Genomic DNA, 18,657 nt, shown 5'->3' with positions numbered 1-18,657 from the left:
TGTCGGAGGGTCAGCGCTGAGGGAGAGCCGCACTGTTGGAAGGTCAGTGCTGAGGGAGAGCCGCACTGTCGGAGGGTCAGTACTGAGGGATCGCCGTACTATCAGAAGGTCAGTATTGAGGGAGCGCCGCAGAGTCGCAGGGTCAATGCTGAGGGAGAGCCGCACTGTCGGAGGATCAGTAGTGAGGGAGCGCCGCACTGTCGCATGGTCAGGACTGAGGGCGAGCTTCACTGTTGGAGGGTCAGTACTGAGGGAGAGCCGCAGTGTTGAATTGTCTGTACTGAGGGAGAGCCGCACTGTCGGTGGGTTAATACTGAGGGATCGCTGCAAATCGGAGGGTCAGTGCTGAGGGAGAGCCGCGCTGTCGGAGGGTCAGTGCTGAGGGTGAGCCGCACTGGCGGAGGGTCATTGCTGAGGGTGAGCCGCACTGTCGGAGGGTCAGTACTGAGGGAGAGCCGCAGTGTTGGAGGGTGAGTGCTGAGGGAGAGCCGCACTGGCGGAGGGTCAGTGCTGAGGGAGAGCCGCACTGTCGGAGGGTCAGTGCTGAGGGAGAGCCGCACTGGCGGAGGGTCAGCGCTGAGGGAGAGCCGCAATGTCGGAGGGTCAGCGCTGAGGGAGAGCCGCACTGTCAGAGGGTCAGTACTGAGGGAGTGCCGCAGAGTCGCAGGGTCAGTGCTGAGGGAGAGCTGCACTGTCGGAGGGTCAGTGCTGAGGGAGAGCCGCACTGGCGGAGCGTCAGTACTGAGGGCGAGTCGCAGTGTCGGAGTGTCAGTGCTGAGGAAGTGCTGCACTGTCGGAGGGTTAGTGGTGAGGGAGTGCTGCACTGTCAGGGGTCAGTACTGAGGGAGAGCCGCACTGTCGGAGGTTCATTGCTGAGGGTGAGCAGCACTGGCGGAGGGTCAGTACTGAGGGAGAGCCGCAGTGTCGGAGGGTGAGTACTGAGGGAGAGCCGCACTGGCGGAGGATCAGTATTGAGGGAGAGCCGCAGTGTCGGAGGGTCAGTACTGAGGGAGAGCCACACTGGCGGAAGGTCAGTACTGAGGGAGAGCCGCAGTGTCGGAGTGTCAGTGCTGAGGGAGTGCCGCACTGTCGCATGGTCAGGACTGAGGGTGAGCTTCACTGTTGGAGGGTCAGTGCTGAGGGAGAGCCGCACTGTCGGAGGGTCAGTACTGAGGGAGAGCCGCACTGTTGAATTGTCTGTACTGAGGGAGAGCCACACTGTCGGTGGGTCAGTACTGAGGGATCGCCGTACTGTCAGAGAGTCAGTACTGAGGGAGCGCCGCAAATCGGAGGGTCAGTGCTGAGGGAGCGCCGTACTGTCAGAGGGTCAGTACTGAGGGAGCGCCGCAAATCGGAGGGTCACTGCTGAGGGAGAGCCGCACTGTCGGGGGGTCAATACTGAGGGAGTGCCAAACTGTCTGTGGGTCATTGCATGAGGGAGCCCCGCAGTGTCGAATTGTCAGTACTGAGGGAGAGCCGCAGTGTCGGAGGGTCATTACTGAGGGAGAGCCGCACTGGCGGAAGGTCAGTACTGAGGGAGAGCCGCAGGGTCGGAGTGTCAGTGCTGAGGAAGCGCTGCACTGTCGGAGGGTTAGTGGTGAGGGAGTGCCGCACTGTCAGGGGGTCAGTACCGAGGGAGCACTGCACTGTCGGAGGTTCATTGCTGAGGGAGAGCCTCACTGTTGGAGGGTCATTACTGAGGGAGAGCCGCATTGTCGGAGGGTCATTGGTGAGGGAGAGCCGCCCTTTCGTAGGGTCATTACTGAGGGAGAGCCGCACTGTCGGATAGTCAGTAATGAGGGAGAGCCGCACTGTTGGAGGGTCAGTACTGAGGGAGAGCCGCACTTTCGGATGGTCTGTACTCAGGGAGCGCCAAACTGTCGGAGGGTCAGTAATGTTGGAGCGCCGCACTGTTGGAGGGTCAATACTGAGGGCGAGCCGCACTGTCGAAGTGTCAGTGTTGAGGGAGTCTTTCACTGTCGGACGGTCAATACTGAGGGAGCACTGCAGTGTCGGAGGGTCAGTATGGAGGGATAGCCGCACTGTTGGAGGGTCAGTGCTGAGGGAGAGCCGCACTGTCAGAGGATCAGTTCCGAGAGAGGTCCGCACTGTCGGAGGGTCAGTACGGAGTGAGCGCCGGCCTGTCGGAAGGTCAATACTGAAGAAGTGCCACATTGTCGGAGGGTCAGTGCTGAGGGAGAGCCGCACTGTCGGAGGGTCAGTACTGAGGGAAAGCCGCACTGAGGGTCAGTACTGAGGGAGCGCCGCACTTTCGGATGGTCAGTGCTGAGGGAGAGCTGCACTGTCGGAGGGTCAGTGCTGACGGAGAGCCGCACTGTTGGAGGGTCAGTACTGAGGGAGTGCCGTACTGTTGAAGGGTCAGTACTGACGGAGAGCCGCACTGTCGGAGGTTCAGTGCTGAGTGAGAGCCGCACTGTCGGATGTTCTACTCAGGGAGTGCCACACTGTCGGAGGGTCAGTACTGAGGGATAGCCGCACTGTCGGAGGGTCAGTACGGAGTGAGCGCCGGCCTGTCAGAAGGTCAATACTGAGGAAGTGCTGCATTGTCGGAGGGTCAGTGCTGAGGGATGGCCGCAGTGTCGGACGGTCAGTGCTGAGATAGCGCTGCAGTGTCTGTGGGTCATTGCATGAGGGAACCCCGCAGTGTCGAATTGTCAGTATTGAGGGAGCGCCGCACTGTCGGAGGGTCAGTACTGAGGGAGAGCCGCACTGTTGGAGGGTCAGTGCTGAGGGAGAGCTGCACTGTCGGAGGGCCAGTACTGAGGGAGTGCCGCACTGTCGGAGGGTCAGTACTGAGCGAGAGCCGCACTGGCAGAGGGTCAGTACTGAGGGAGCGCCGCACTTTCGGATGGTCAGTACTGAGCGAGAGCCGCACTGGCGGAGGGTCAGTACTGAGGGAGAGCTGCATTGTCGAAGTGTCAGTGCTGAGGAAGCGCTGCACTGTCGGAGGGTTAGTGGTGAGGGAGTGCCGCACTGTCAGGGGGTCAGTACTGAGGAAGAACTGCACTGTCGGAGGTTCATTGCAGAGGGAGAGCCTCACTGTTGGAGGGTCATTACTGAGGGAGAGCCGCCCTTTCGTAGGGTCAGTTCTGAGGGAGAGCCGCATTGGCGGAGGGTCAGTAATGAGGGAGAGCCGCACTGTTGGAGGGTCAGTAATGAGGGAGTGCCGCACTTTCGAATGGTCTGTACTCAGGGAGCGCCACACTGTCGGAGGGTCAGTAATGAGGGAGCGTCGCACTGTAGGAGGGTCAATACTGAGGGCGAGCCGCACTGTCGGAGTGTCAGTGTTGAGGGAGTGTTTCACTGTCGGTGTGTCAGTGTTGAGGGAGTGTTTCACTGTCGGACGGTCAATACTGAGGGAGCACTGCAGTGTCGGAGGGTCAGTACGGAGGGATAGCCGCACTGTTGGAGGGTCAGTACTGAGGGAGAGCTGCATTGTCAGAGGATCAGTTCCGAGGGAGGTCCGCATTGTCGGAAGGTATGTGCTGAGGGAGAGACGCACTGTCGGAGGGTCAGTACCAAGGGAGCCCTCCACTGTCAGAGGGTCAATACTGATGGAGAGCTGCACTGTCGGAGGGTCAGTACTGAGAGAACGCCGAACTGGCTATGGGTCAGTGAATGAGGTAGCCCCGCTGTGTCGAATGGTCAGTACTGATGGAGCGCCACTCTTTTGGAGGGTCAGTACTAAGGGAGCCCCCCCAGTGTTGGATGGTCAATACTGAGGGAGAGATGCACTTACGGTGGGTCAGTACTGAGGGAGCGCTGTACTGTCAGAGGGTTGGTACTGAGGGAGCGCCGCACTGTCGGAGGGTCATTGCTGAGGGATAGCCACACTATTGGAGGGTCAGCATTGAGGGAGAGCCACACTGTCGGAGGGTTAAGTACTGAGGGAGCGCTGCACTGTCGGATGGTCAGTACTGAGGGAGAGCCACACTGTCGGATGGTCAGTACTGAGGGAGAGCTGCACTGTCGGAGGGTCAGTACTGAGAGAGAGCTGCACTGTCAGAGGGTCAGTGCTGAGGGAGCGCCGCACTGTCGGAGGGTCAATACTGAGGGAGCGCTGCAGTGTCGGAGGTTCAGTGCTGAGGGAGAGCCGCGCTGTCAGAGGATCAGTAGTGAGGGAGCGCCGCACTGTCGCATGGTCAGGACTGAGGGCGAGCTTCACTGTTGTAGGGTCAGTACTGAGGGAGAGCCGCAGTGTTGAATTGTCTGTACTGAGGGAGAGCTGCACTGTCGGTGGGTCAGTACTGAGGGAGTGCCGCACTTTCGGATGGTCTGTACTCAGGGAGCGCCGCACTGTCGGAGGGTCAGTGCTGAGGGAGAGCTGCACTGTCGGAGGGTCAGTACTGAGGGAGCGCCGCACTGTAGGAGGGTCAATACTGAGGGCGAGCCGCACTGTCGGAGTGTCAGTGTTGAGGGAGAGCCGCACTGTCGGAGTGTCAGTGTTGAGGGAGAGCCGCACTGTCGGAGTGTCAGTGTTGAGGGATTGTTTCACTGTCGGACGGTCAATACTGAGGGAGCACTGCAGTGTCGGAGGGTCAGTAATGAGGGAGAGCCGCACTGTTGGAGGGTCAGTACTGAGGGAGTGCTGCATTTCGGATGGTCTGTACTCAGGGAGCGCCACACTGTCGGAGGGTCAGTAATGAGGGAGCGCCGCACTGTAGGAGGGTCAATACTGAGGGAGAGCTGCACTGTCAGAGGATCAGTTCCGGGGGAGGTCCGCACTGCCGGAGGGTCAGTACGGAGTGAGCACCGGCCTGTCGGAAGGTCAATACTGAGGAAGTGCCGCATTGTCGGAGGGTCAGTGCTGAGAGTGCGCTGCAGTGTCGGACGGTCAGTGCTGAGGGAGCGCTGCAGTGTAGGACAGTCAGTGCTGAGGTAGCGCTGCAGTGTCAGTGGGTCAGTGCTGAGGGAGATCCGCACTATCTGAGGGTCTGTATTGAGGGTGAGCTGCACTGTCAGAGGGTCAGTACTGAGGGAGCGCCACACTGTCAGATGGTCAGTGCTGAGGGAGCGCCGCACTTTCGAAGGGTCAGTGCTGAGGGAGCGCCGCACTGTCAGATGGTCAGTACTGAGGGAGTGCCGCACTGTCAGATGGTCAGTACTGAGGGAGTGCCGCACTGTCGGAGGGTCAGTACTGAGGGAGTGCTGCACTGTCGGAGGGTCAGTACGGAGTGAGCGCCGGCCTGTTGGAAGGTCAATACTGAGGGAGCGCCGAAAGAGTCGGAGGGTCAGTGCTGAGGGAGAGCCGCACTGTCGGAGGGTCAGTAATGAGGGAGAGCCGCACTGTCGGAGGGTCAGTACTGAGGGAGAGCCGCACTGTCGGAGGGTCAGTACTGAGGGAGAGCCGCACTGTCGGAGGGTCAGTCCCAAAGGAGCCCTCCACTGTCAGAGGGTCAATACTGAGGGAGAGCTGCCCTGTCGGAGGGTCAGTACTGGGAGAGAGCCGAACTGTCTATGGGTCAGTGAATGAGGTAGCCCCGCTGTGTCGAATGGTCAGTACTGAGGGAGCGCCACTTTTTCGGAGGGTCAGTACTAAGGGAGCCCCGCAGTGTCGGATGGTCAGTACTGAGGGAGAGCTGCACTGTCAGAGGGTCAGTACTGAGGGAAAGCTGCACTGTCATTGGGTCAGTGCTGAGGGAATGCCGCGCTGTCGGAGGGTCAGTACTGAGGGAGCGCCGCACTGTCGCATGGTCAGGACTGAGGGCGAGCTTCACTGTTGGAGGGTCAATACTGAGGGAGAGCCGCAGTGTTGAATTGTCTGTACTGAGGGAGAGCTGCAGTGTTGAATTGTCTGTACTGAGGGAGTGCCGCATTGTCGATGGGTCAGTACTGAGGCATCGCCGTACTGTCAGAGGTCAGTATTGAGGGAGCGCTGCAGATCGGAGGGTCAGTGCTGAGGGAGAGCCGCAATGTCGGAGGGTCAGCGCTGAGGGAGAGCCGCACTGTCGGAGGGTCAGTACTGAGGGATCGCCCTACTGTCAGAGGGTCAGTACTGAGGGAGAGACGCACTTACGGTGGGTAAGTACTGAAGGAGCGCTGTACTGTCAGAGGGTTAGTACTGAGGGAGCGCCGCACTGTCGGAGGGTCATTGCTGAGGGCTAGCCACACTATTGGAGGGTCAGCATTGAGGGAGAGCCACACTGTCGGAGGGTTAAGTACTGAGGGAGTGCCGCACTGTCAGAGCGTCAGTGCTGAGGGAGAGCCGCACTGTCGGAGGGTCAGCGCTGAGGGAGAGCCGCACTGTCGGAGGTTCCGTGCTGAGGGAGAGCTGCACTGTCGCATGGTCAGAACTGAGGGCGAGCTTCACTGTTGGAGGGTCAATACTGAGGGAGAGCCGCAGTGTTGAATTGTCTGTACTGAGGGAGTGCCGCACTGTCGATTGGTCAGTACTGAGGCATCGCCGTACTGTCAGAAGTCTGTATTGAGGGAGCGCTGCAGATTGGAGGGTCAGTGCTGAGGGAGAGCCGCAATGTCGGAGGGTCAGCGCTGAGGGAGAGCCGCAACGTCGGAGGGTCAGTACTGAGGGATCGCCGTACTGCCAGAGGGTCAGTACTGAGGGAGCGCCGCAGATCGGAGGGTCAGTACTGAGGGAGAGCCGCACTGTCGGAGGGTCAGTAGTGAGGGAGAGCCGCACTGTCGGAGGGTCAGTACTGAGGGCTAGCCACACTATTGGAGGGTCAGCATTGAGGGAGAGCCACACTGTCGGAGGGTTAAGTACTGAGGGAGCGCCGCACTGTCAGAGCGTCAGTGCTGAGGGAGAGCCGCACTGTCGGAGGGTCAGCGCTGAGGGAGAGCCGCACTGTCGGAGGTTCCGTGCTGAGGGAGAGCTGCACTGTCGCATGGTCAGAACTGAGGGCGAGCTTCACTGTTGGAGGGTCAATACTGAGGGAGAGCCGCAGTGTTGAATTGTCTGTACTGAGGGAGTGCCGCACCGTCGATTGGTCAGTACTGAGGCATCGCTGTACTGTCAGAAGTCTGTATTGAGGGAGCGCTGCAGATTGGAGGGTCAGTGCTGAGGGAGAGCCGCAATGTCGGAGGGTCAGCGCTGAGGGAGAGCCGCAACGTCGGAGGGTCAGTACTGAGGGATCGCCGTACTGCCAGAGGGTCAGTACTGAGGGAGCGCCGCAGATCGGAGGGTCAGTACTGAGGGAGAGCCGCACGGTCGGAGGGTCAGTAGTGAGGGAGAGCCGCACTGTCGGAGGGTCAGTACTGAGGGAGAGCTGCACTGTCGGAGGGTCAGTACTGAGAGAGAGCTGCACTGTCAGAGGGTCAGTGCTGAGCGAGAGCCGCACTGCCGGAGGGTCATTGCTGAGGGAGCGCCGCAGAGTCGCAGGGACAATGCTGAGGGAGAGCCGCACTGTCGGAGGTTCCGTGCTGAGGGAGAGCTGCACTGTCGGAGGATCAGTACTGAGGGAGCGCCGCACTATCGGAGGGTCAGTACTGAGGGAGCGCCGCACTGTCGCATGGTCAGGACTGAGGGCGAGCTTCACTGCTGGAGGGTCAGTACTGAGGGAGAGCCGCAGTGTTGAATTGTCTGTACTGAGGCAGTGCCGCACTGTCGGTGGGTCAGTACTGAGGGAGAGTCGCACTGTCGGTGGGTCAGTACTGAGGGAGAGCCGCACTGTCGGTGGGTCAGTGCTGAGGGATCGCCGCACTGTCGGAGGGTCAGTACTGAGGGTGCGCCGCAGATCGGAGGGTCAGTGCTGAGGGAGAGCCACACTGTCGGAGGGTTATTGCTGAGGGAGAGCTGCAATGTCGGAGGGTCAGCGCTGAGGGAGAGCCGCACTGTCGGAGGGTCAGTACTGAGGGATCGCGGTACTGTCGGAGGGTCAGTACTGAGTTAGCGCCGCGCTGTTGGAGGGTCATTGCTGAGGGATAGCCACACTATCGGAGGGTCAGCATTGAGGCAGAGCCACACTGTCGGAGGGTTAAGTACTGAGGGAGCGCCGCACTGTCGGATGGTCAGTACTGAGGGAGAGCCGCACTGTCGGAGGGTCAGTACTGAGGGAGATCCGCAGTGTTGAATTGTCTGTACTGAGGGAGAGCCGCACGGTCGGTGGGTCGGTACTGAGGGATCGCCGTACTGTCAGAGGGTCAGTATTGAGGGAGCGCTGCAGATCGGAGGGTCAGTGCTGAGGGAGAGCCACACTGTCGGAGGGCCATCGCTGAGGGAGAGCCGCACTGTCGGAAAGTCAGTACTGAGGGATCGTCGTACTGTCAGAGGGTCAGTACTGAGGGAGCGCCGCAGGGGCGCAGGGTCAGTGCTGAGGGAGAGCCGCACTGTCGGAGGGTCATTGCTGAGGGAGAGCCGCACTGTCGGAGGGTCAGTGCTGAGGGAGAGCCGCACTGTCGGAGGGTCAGCATTGAGGGAGAGCTGCACTGTTGGAGGGTCAGTGCTGAGGGAGAGCCGCACGGTCGGAGGGTCAGTACTGAGTTAGCGCTGCACTGTCGGAGGGTCAGTACTGATTGATAGCCCCACTTACGGTGGGTTCGTACTGGGGGAGCGCCGTACACTCAGAGGGTCAGTACTGAGGGAGCGCCGCACTGTGGGAGAGTCAGTGCTGAGGGAGAGCTGCACTGTCGGAGGGTCAGTGCTGAGGGAGAGCTGCACTGTCGGAGGGTCAATAGTAAGAGAGAGCCTCACTGTTGGAGGGTCAGTACTGAGGGAGAGACGCACTGTCGGGGGGTCAATACTGAGGGAGCGTCGAACTGTCTGTGGGTCATTGCATGAGGGAGCCCCGCAGTGTCGAATTGTCAGTACTGAGGGACCGCCGCACTGTCGGAGGTCAGTACTGTGGGAGAGCCGCACTGTCGGAGGGTCGGTACTAAGGAAGAGCCGCACTGTCGGAGGGTCAGTGCTGAGGGAGAGCCGCACTGTTGGAGGGTCAGTGCTGAGGGAGAGCCGCACTGTCGGAGGGTCAGTGCTGAGGGAGAGCCGCACTGTCGGAGGGTCAGTACTGAGGGAGAGCCGCACTGTCGGAGGGTCAGTGCTGAGGGAGAGCCGCACTGTCGGAGGGTCAGTACTGAGGGAGAGCCGCACTGTCGGAGGGTCAGTACTGAGGGAGAGCCGCACTGTCGGAGGGTCAGTGCTGAGGGAGCGCCGCACTGTTGGAGGGTCAGTGCTGTGGGAGAGCTTCAGTGTCGGAATGCCAGTGCTGAGGAAGCGCTGCAGTGTCGGAGGGTTAGTGGTGAGGGAGTGCCGCACTGTCACGGGGTCAGTACTGAGGGAGCACTGCACTGTCGGAGGTTCATTGCTGAGGGAGAGCCGCACTGTCGGAAGGTCAGTGCTGAGGGAGAGCCGCGCTGTCGGAGGGTCAGTAATGAGGGAGAGCCGCGCTGTCGGAGGGTCAGTAATGAGGGAGAGCCGCACTGTTGGAAGGTCAGTACTGAGGGAGCGCCGCACTTTCGGATGGTCTACTCAGGGAGCGCCACACTGTCGGAGGGTCAGTATTGAGGGAGCGCCGCACTGTAGGAGTGTCAGTGTTGAGGGAGTGTTTCACTGTCGGACGGTCAATACTGAGGGAGCACTGCAGTGTCGGAGGGTCAGTACTGAGTGAGAGCCGCACTGTTGGAGGGTCAGTACTGAGGGAGAACTGCATTGTCAGAGGATCAGTTCCAAGGGAGGTCCGCACTGTCGGAGGGTCAGTACGGAGTGAGCGCCGGCCTGTCGGAAGGTCAATACTGAGGAAGTGCTGCATTGTCGGAGGGTCAGTGCTGAGGGAGCGCTGCAGTGTTTGACGGTCAGTGCTGAGGTAGCGCTGCAGTGTCGGAGGGTCTGATCTGAGGGAGAGCCGCACTGTCGGAGGGTCAGTACTGAGGGAGAGCCGCACTGTCGGAGGGTAAGTGCTGAGGGAGAGCCGCACTGTCGGAGGGTCAGTGCTGAGGGAGAGCCGCACTGTCGGAGGGTCAGTGCTGAGGGAGAGCCGCACTGTCGGAGGGTCAGTGCTGAGGGAGAGCCGCACTGTCGGAGGGTCAGTGCTGAGGGAGAGCCACACTGTCGGAGGGTCAGTGCTGAGGGAGAGCCGCACTGTCGGAGGGTCAGTGCTGAGGGAGAGCCGCACTGTCGGAGGGTCAATGCTGAGGGACAGCCCCACTATTGGAGGGTCAGTACTGAGGGAGTGCCGCACTGTCGGAGGGTCAGTACTAAGGGACAGCCGCACTATTGGTGTGTCAGTACTGAGGGAGCGCTGCAGTGTCGGAGGGTCAGATCTGAGGGAGAGCCGCCCTGTCGGAGGGTCATTGCTGAGGGATAGCCACACTATCGGAGGGTCAGCATTGAGGGAGAGCCACAATGTCGGAGGGTTAAGTACTGAGGGAGCGCTGCACTGTCGGATGGTCAGTACTGAGGGAGAGCCACACTGTCGGAGGGTCAGTACTGAGGGAGAGCCGCAGTGTTGAATTGTCTGTACTGAGGGAGAGCCGCACTGTCGGTGGGTCGGTACTGAGGGATCGCCGTACTGTCAGAGGGTCAGTACTGAGGGAGCGCCGCAGATCGGAGGGTCAGTGCTGAGGGAGAGCCGCACTGTCGGAAGGTCAGTACTGAGGGATCGCCGCACTGTCAGAGGGTCGGTGCTGAGGGAGCGCCGCAGAGTCACAGGGTCAATGCTGAGAGAGAGCCGCACTGTCAGAGGTTCCGTGCTGAGGGAGAGCTGCACTGTCGGAGGATCAGTACTGAGGGAGCGCCGCACTGTCGCATGGTCAGGACTGAGGGATAGCCACACTATTGGAGGGTCAGCATTGAGGGAGAGCCACACTGTCGGAGGGTTAAGTACTGAGGGAGCGCCGCACTGTCGGATGGTCAGTACTGAGGGAGAGCCGCACTGTCAGAGGGTCAGTGCTGAGGTCGCGCTGCAATGTCGGAGGGTCAGATCTGAGGGAGAGAGGCACTGTCGGAGGGTCAGTCCCAAAGGAGCCCTCCACTGTCAGAGGGTCAATACTGAGGGAGAGCTGCCCTGTCGGAGGGTCAGTACTGAGGGAGAGCTGCACTGTCAGAGTGTCAGTACTGAGGGAAAGCTGCACTGTCATTGGGTCAGTGCTGAGGGAGTGCCGCACTGTCGGAGGGTCAGTACTGAGGGAGCGCCGCACTGTCGCATGGTCAGGACTGAGGGCGAGCTTCACTGTTGGAGGGTCAATACTGAGGGAGAGCCGCAGTGTTGAATTGTCTGTACTGAGGGAGTGCCGCACTGTCGATGGGTCAGTACTGAGGCATCGCCGTACTGTCAGAGGTCAGTATTGAGGGAGCGCTGCAGATTGGAGGGTCAGTGCTGAGGGAGAGCCGCAATGTCGGAGGGTCAGCGCTGAGGGAGAGCTGCACTGTCGGAGGGTCAGTACTGAGGGATCGCCGTACTGCCAGAGGGTCAGTACTGAGGGAGCGCCGCAGATCGGAGGGTCAGTACTGAGGGAGAGCCGCACTGTCGGAGGGTCAGTACTGAGGGAGAGCTGCACTGTCGGAGGGTCAGTACTGAGAGAGAGCTGCACTGTCAGAGGGTCAGTGCTGAGGGAGAGCCGCACTGTCGTAGGGTCAGTACTGAGGGATCGCCGTACTGTCGGAGGATCAGTACTGAGGGAGCGCCGCACTGTCGGAGGGTCAGTACTGAGGGAGAGCTTCACTGTCGGAGGGTCAGTACTGAGTTAGCACCGCGCTGTTGGAGGGTCATTGCTGAGGGATAGCCAAACTATCGGAGTGTCAGCATTGAGGCAGAGCCACACAGTCGGAGGGTTAAGTACTGAGGGAGCGCCGCACTGTCGGATGGTCAGTACTGAGGGAGAGCCGCACTGTCGGAGGGTCAGTACTGAGGGAGATCCGCAGTGTTGAATTGTCTGTACTGAGGGAGAGCCGCACGGTCGGTGGGTCGGTACTGAGGGATCGCCGTACTGTCAGAGGGTCAGTATTGAGGGAGCGCTGCAGATCGGAGGGTCAGTGCTGAGGGAGAGCTGCACTGTCGGAGGGCCATCGCTGAGGGAGAGCCGCACTGTCGGAAAGTCAGTACTGAGGGATCGTCGTACTGTCAGAGGGTCAGTACTGAGGGAGCGCCGCACTGTCGGAGGGTCAGTGCTGAGGGAGAGCCGCACTGTCGGAGGATCAGTACTGAGGGAGCGCTGCACTGTCGCATGGTCAGGACTGAGGGCGAGCTTCACTGTCGGAGGGTCAGTACTGAGGGAGATCCGCAGTGTTGAATTGTCTGTACTGAGGGAGAGCCGCACTGTCGGTGGATCAGTATTGAGGGATCGCCGTACTGTGGTAGAGTCAATACTGAGGGAGCGCCGCACTGTCGGAGGGTCAGTGCTGAGGGAGAGCCGCACTGTCGGAGTGTCAGTGCTGAGGGAGAGCCGCACTGGCGGAGGGTCAGTGCTGAGGGAGAGCCGCACTGGCGGAGGGTCAGTGCTGAGGGAGAGCCGCACTGTCGGAGTGTCAGTGCTGAGGAAGCGCCGCACTGTTGGAGGGTCAGTGCTGAGGGAGAGCCGCACTGTTGGAGGGTCAGTGCTGAGGGAGAGCCGCACTGTCGCAGGGTCAGTGCTGAGGGAGCGCCGCACTGTTGGAGGGTCAGTGCTGAGGGAGAGCCGCACTGTCGGAGGGTCAGTGCTGAGGGAGAGCCGCAGTGTCGGAGTGTCAGTGCTGAGGAAGCGCTGCACTGTCGGAGGGTTAGTGGTGAGGGAGTGCCGCACTGTCAGGGGTCAGTACTGAGGGAGAGCCGCACTGTCGGAAGTTCATTGCTGAGGGAGAGCCGCACTGTCGGAGGGTCAGTACTGAGGGACAGCCGCACTGTTGGAGGGTCAGTACTGAGCGAGAGCTGCACTGTCGGAGGGTCAGTACTGAGGAAGCGCCGCACTGTCGGAGGGTCAGTACTGAGGTACAGCGACACTGTCGGAGGGTCAGTGCTGAGGGAGAGCGGCACTGTTGGAGGGTCAGTGCTGAGGGAGAGCCACACTGTCGGAGGGTCAGTGCTGAGGGAGAGCCACACTGTTGGAGGGTCAGTGCTGAGGGAGATCCGCACTGTCGGAGGGTCAGTAATGAGGGAGAGCCACACTGTCGGAGGGTTAAGTACTGAGGGAGCGCCGCACTGTCGGATGGTCAGTACTGAGGGAGAGCCGCACTGTCAGAGGGTCAGTGCTGAGGTCGCGCTGCAATGTCGGAGGGTCAGATCTGAGGGAGAGAGGCACTGTCGGAGGGTCAGTCCCAAAGGAGCCCTCCACTGTCAGAGGGTCAATACTGAGGGAGAGCTGCCCTGTCGGAGGGTCAGTACTGAGGGAGAGCTGCACTGTCAGAGTGTCAGTACTGAGGGAAAGCTGCACTGTCATTGGGTCAGTGCTGAGGGAGCGCCGCACTGTCGGAGGGTCAGTACTGAGGGAGCGCCGCACTGTCGCATGGTCAGGACTGAGGGCGAGCTTCACTGTTGGAGGGTCAATACTGAGGGAGAGCCGCAGTGTTGAATTGTCTGTACTGAGGGAGTGCCGCACTGTCGATGGGTCAGTACTGAGGCATCGCCGTACTGTCAGAGGTCAGTATTGAGGGAGCGCTGCAGATTGGAGGGTCAGTGCTGAGGGAGAGCCGCAATGTCGGAGGGTCAGCGCTGAGGGAGAGCTGCACTGTCGGAGGGTCAGTACTGAGGGATCGCCGTACTGCCAGAGGGTCAGTACTGAGGGAGCGCCGCAGATCGGAGGGTCAGTACTGAGGGAGAGCCGCACTGTCGGAGGGTCAGTACTGAGGGAGAGCTGCACTGTCGGAGGGTCAGTACTGAGAGAGAGCTGCACTGTCAGAGGGTCAGTGCTGAGGGAGAGCCGCACTGTCGTAGGGTCAGTACTGAGGGATCGCCGTACTGTCGGAGGATCAGTACTGAGGGAGCGCCGCACTGTCGGAGGGTCAGTACTGAGGGAGAGCTTCACTGTCGGAGGGTCAGTACTGAGTTAGCACCGCGCTGTTGGAGGGTCATTGCTGAGGGATAGCCAAACTATCGGAGTGTCAGCATTGAGGCAGAGCCACACAGTCGGAGGGTTAAGTACTGAGGGAGCGCCGCACTGTCGGATGGTCAGTACTGAGGGAGAGCCGCACTGTCGGAGGGTCAGTACTGAGGGAGATCCGCAGTGTTGAATTGTCTGTACTGAGGGAGAGCCGCACGGTCGGTGGGTCGGTACTGAGGGATCGCCGTACTGTCAGAGGGTCAGTATTGAGGGAGCGCTGCAGATCGGAGGGTCAGTGCTGAGGGAGAGCTGCACTGTCGGAGGGCCATCGCTGAGGGAGAGCCGCACTGTCGGAAAGTCAGTACTGAGGGATCGTCGTACTGTCAGAGGGTCAGTACTGAGGGAGCGCCGCACTGTCGGAGGGTCAGTGCTGAGGGAGAGCCGCACTGTCGGAGGATCAGTACTGAGGGAGCGCTGCACTGTCGCATGGTCAGGACTGAGGGCGAGCTTCACTGTCGGAGGGTCAGTACTGAGGGAGATCCGCAGTGTTGAATTGTCTGTACTGAGGGAGAGCCGCACTGTCGGTGGATCAGTATTGAGGGATCGCCGTACTGTGGTAGAGTCAATACTGAGGGAGCGCCGCACTGTCGGAGGGTCAGTGCTGAGGGAGAGCCGCACTGTCGGAGTGTCAGTGCTGAGGGAGAGCCGCACTGGCGGAGGGTCAGTGCTGAGGGAGAGCCGCACTGGCGGAGGGTCAGTGCTGAGGGAGAGCCGCACTGTCGGAGTGTCAGTGCTGAGGAAGCGCCGCACTGTTGGAGGGTCAGTGCTGAGGGAGAGCCGCACTGTTGGAGGGTCAGTGCTGAGGGAGAGCCGCACTGTCGCAGGGTCAGTGCTGAGGGAGCGCCGCACTGTTGGAGGGTCAGTGCTGAGGGAGAGCCGCACTGTCGGAGGGTCAGTGCTGAGGGAGAGCCGCAGTGTCGGAGTGTCAGTGCTGAGGAAGCGCTGCACTGTCGGAGGGTTAGTGGTGAGGGAGTGCCGCACTGTCAGGGGTCAGTACTGAGGGAGAGCCGCACTGTCGGAAGTTCATTGCTGAGGGAGAGCCGCACTGTCGGAGGGTCAGTACTGAGGGACAGCCGCACTGTTGGAGGGTCAGTACTGAGCGAGAGCTGCACTGTCGGAGGGTCAGTACTGAGGAAGCGCCGCACTGTCGGAGGGTCAGTACTGAGGTACAGCGACACTGTCGGAGGGTCAGTGCTGAGGGAGAGCGGCACTGTTGGAGGGGTCAGTGCTGAGGGAGAGCCACACTGTCGGAGGGTCAGTGCTGAGGGAGAGCCACACTGTTGGAGGGTCAGTGCTGAGGGAGATCCGCACTGTCGGAGGGTCAGTAATGAGGGAGAGCCACACTGTCGGAGGGTTAAGTACTGAGGGAGCGCCGCACTGTCGGATGGTCAGTACTGAGGGAGAGCCGCACTGTCAGAGGGTCAGTGCTGAGGTCGCGCTGCAATGTCGGAGGGTCAGATCTGAGGGAGAGAGGCACTGTCGGAGGGTCAGTCCCAAAGGAGCCCTCCACTGTCAGAGGGTCAATACTGAGGGAGAGCTGCCCTGTCGGAGGGTCAGTACTGAGGGAGAGCTGCACTGTCAGAGTGTCAGTACTGAGGGAAAGCTGCACTGTCATTGGGTCAGTGCTGAGGGAGTGCCGCACTGTCGGAGGGTCAGTACTGAGGGAGCGCCGCACTGTCGCATGGTCAGGACTGAGGGCGAGCTTCACTGTTGGAGGGTCAATACTGAGGGAGAGCCGCAGTGTTGAATTGTCTGTACTGAGGGAGTGCCGCACTGTCGATGGGTCAGTACTGAGGCATCGCCGTACTGTCAGAGGTCAGTATTGAGGGAGCGCTGCAGATTGGAGGGTCAGTGCTGAGGGAGAGCCGCAATGTCGGAGGGTCAGCGCTGAGGGAGAGCTGCACTGTCGGAGGGTCAGTACTGAGGGATCGCCGTACTGCCAGAGGGTCAGTACTGAGGGAGCGCCGCAGATCGGAGGGTCAGTACTGAGGGAGAGCCGCACTGTCGGAGGGTCAGTACTGAGGGAGAGCTGCACTGTCGGAGGGTCAGTACTGAGAGAGAGCTGCACTGTCAGAGGGTCAGTGCTGAGGGAGAGCCGCACTGTCGTAGGGTCAGTACTGAGGGATCGCCGTACTGTCGGAGGATCAGTACTGAGGGAGCGCCGCACTGTCGGAGGGTCAGTACTGAGGGAGAGCTTCACTGTCGGAGGGTCAGTACTGAGTTAGCACCGCGCTGTTGGAGGGTCATTGCTGAGGGATAGCCAAACTATCGGAGTGTCAGCATTGAGGCAGAGCCACACAGTCGGAGGGTTAAGTACTGAGGGAGCGCCGCACTGTCGGATGGTCAGTACTGAGGGAGAGCCGCACTGTCGGAGGGTCAGTACTGAGGGAGATCCGCAGTGTTGAATTGTCTGTACTGAGGGAGAGCCGCACGGTCGGTGGGTCGGTACTGAGGGATCGCCGTACTGTCAGAGGGTCAGTATTGAGGGAGCGCTGCAGATCGGAGGGTCAGTGCTGAGGGAGAGCTGCACTGTCGGAGGGCCATCGCTGAGGGAGAGCCGCACTGTCGGAAAGTCAGTACTGAGGGATCGTCGTACTGTCAGAGGGTCAGTACTGAGGGAGCGCCGCACTGTCGGAGGGTCAGTGCTGAGGGAGAGCCGCACTGTCGGAGGATCAGTACTGAGGGAGCGCTGCACTGTCGCATGGTCAGGACTGAGGGCGAGCTTCACTGTCGGAGGGTCAGTACTGAGGGAGATCCGCAGTGTTGAATTGTCTGTACTGAGGGAGAGCCGCACTGTCGGTGGATCAGTATTGAGGGATCGCCGTACTGTGGTAGAGTCAATACTGAGGGAGCGCCGCACTGTCGGAGGGTCAGTGCTGAGGGAGAGCCGCACTGTCGGAGTGTCAGTGCTGAGGGAGAGCCGCACTGGCGGAGGGTCAGTGCTGAGGGAGAGCCGCACTGGCGGAGGGTCAGTGCTGAGGGAGAGCCGCACTGTCGGAGTGTCAGTGCTGAGGAAGCGCCGCACTGTTGGAGGGTCAGTGCTGAGGGAGAGCCGCACTGTTGGAGGGTCAGTGCTGAGGGAGAGCCGCACTGTCGCAGGGTCAGTGCTGAGGGAGCGCCGCACTGTTGGAGGGTCAGTGCTGAGGGAGAGCCGCACTGTCGGAGGGTCAGTGCTGAGGGAGAGCCGCAGTGTCGGAGTGTCAGTGCTGAGGAAGCGCTGCACTGTCGGAGGGTTAGAGGTGAGGGAGTGCCGCACTGTCAGGGGTCAGTACTGAGGGAGAGCCGCACTGTCGGAAGTTCATTGCTGAGGGAGAGCCGCACTGTCGGAGGGTCAGTACTGAGGGACAGCCGCACTGTTGGAGGGTCAGTACTGAGCGAGAGCTGCACTGTCGGAGGGTCAGTACTGAGGAAGCGCCGCACTGTCGGAGGGTCAGTACTGAGGTACAGCGACACTGTCGGAGGGTCAGTGCTGAGGGAGAGCGGCACTGTTGGAGGGTCAGTGCTGAGGGAGAGCCACACTGTCGGAGGGTCAGTGCTGAGGGAGAGCCACACTGTTGGAGGGTCAGTGCTGAGGGAGATCCGCACTGTCGGAGGGTCAGTAATGAGGGAGAGCCACACTGTTGGAGGGTCAGTGCTGAGGAAGCGCCGCACTTTCGGATGGTCTACTCAGGGAGAGCCGCACTGTCGGAGTGCCACTGTTGAGGGAGTGTTTCACTGTCGGACGGTCAGTACTGAGGGAGCACTGCAGTTTTGGAGGGTCAGTGCTGAGGGAGAGCCGCACTGTTGGAGGCTCTCAGTTGGCGAGAGGCTGCCCCTAATGCACCGTCTGTCTCCCCTTTCAGCCTTGCTGTCTGCGTTTCCTCGCCTCACACTCACCCTCCGCTGGGATCGAGCAGCTGTTAGCGCCGGGCAAGGTAGGATGTTGATGGTCACACAGGCACCTTGGGGGCGGAGGGTGTGGCGGTAGTGGGGGGTTGAGCCGGTAGGCGTGGGTCAGCCCCAGTTATATTCACCAGGTCCCTGGGGCTGACACGGTCTCTTCCTGTCCCGGCGGGCGAGGCTGAATTGTCACCTCCTCGCCCTGCCGAAGGGGCTGAATGGCCCCCCCCCCGTTCCTTCCCTGGCAAAGAGGGGCTGAGTGGCCTCAGCCAATTGCTAAATGAGGGGCTGAATGTCTCCCCCCCCCACTCCCGTTTCCAGAGGAGACTGAATAACCTTCTAGCCTGAGCAGGGTCTGCTGACTCTCCTGTCCCCTCAGAGAGGGGCTGAATGGCCTCCTGTCCCTTGGAGAGGGGCTGAATGGCCTCCTGTTCCCCCCCCCCCCCCCCCGTAGAGGGGCTGAATATATTTCTGTACCCTGGAGAGGGGCTGAATGGTCTCCTCCTGTCAGTAAATTGCGTTTTTTTTGTTTCCTCTCTCTCTGTCTCCCTTTCTCTCTCTATCTCTCTCCCTGTTTCTCCCTTTCTCTCTCCCTGTCTCCATCTCCCTCTCCGTCTCTCTCCCTCCCCCTCTCTCTCTCTCTCTCCCTCTCCCTCCCTCCCTCTCTCTCCCTCCCTCTCTCTCCCTCCCTCTCTCTTTCTCTCCCTCCCTCTCTCTCTATCTCTCTCCGTCCCTCTCTCTATCTCTGTCGCTCCCTATTTCTCTCCCTCCATCTCTCTATCTCTCTCTTTCCCT

At 60.6% G+C, this 18,657-nt stretch overlaps 1 long non-coding RNA gene across 1 annotated transcript in view; it reads left to right on the top strand.

The window, feature by feature from the left end:
* Positions 1-18,657, top strand: part of LOC121270634 — a 31,051-nt gene that overhangs the window by 8,932 nt on the left and 3,462 nt on the right. Inside the window, exon 2 of the long non-coding RNA XR_005941587.1 lies at positions 17,826-17,897. This is a non-coding gene — a long non-coding RNA (uncharacterized LOC121270634). The remainder of the gene's footprint in view (positions 1-17,825; positions 17,898-18,657) is intronic.

The sequence above is a fragment of the Carcharodon carcharias genome, chromosome 27 (assembly GCF_017639515.1).
Source record: "Carcharodon carcharias isolate sCarCar2 chromosome 27, sCarCar2.pri, whole genome shotgun sequence".
Taxonomy (NCBI): Eukaryota; Metazoa; Chordata; class Chondrichthyes; order Lamniformes; family Lamnidae; genus Carcharodon; species Carcharodon carcharias.
The sequence above is the reverse complement of the archived record's forward strand: the minus strand, read 5'-3'. Positions and strand labels throughout refer to the sequence as shown.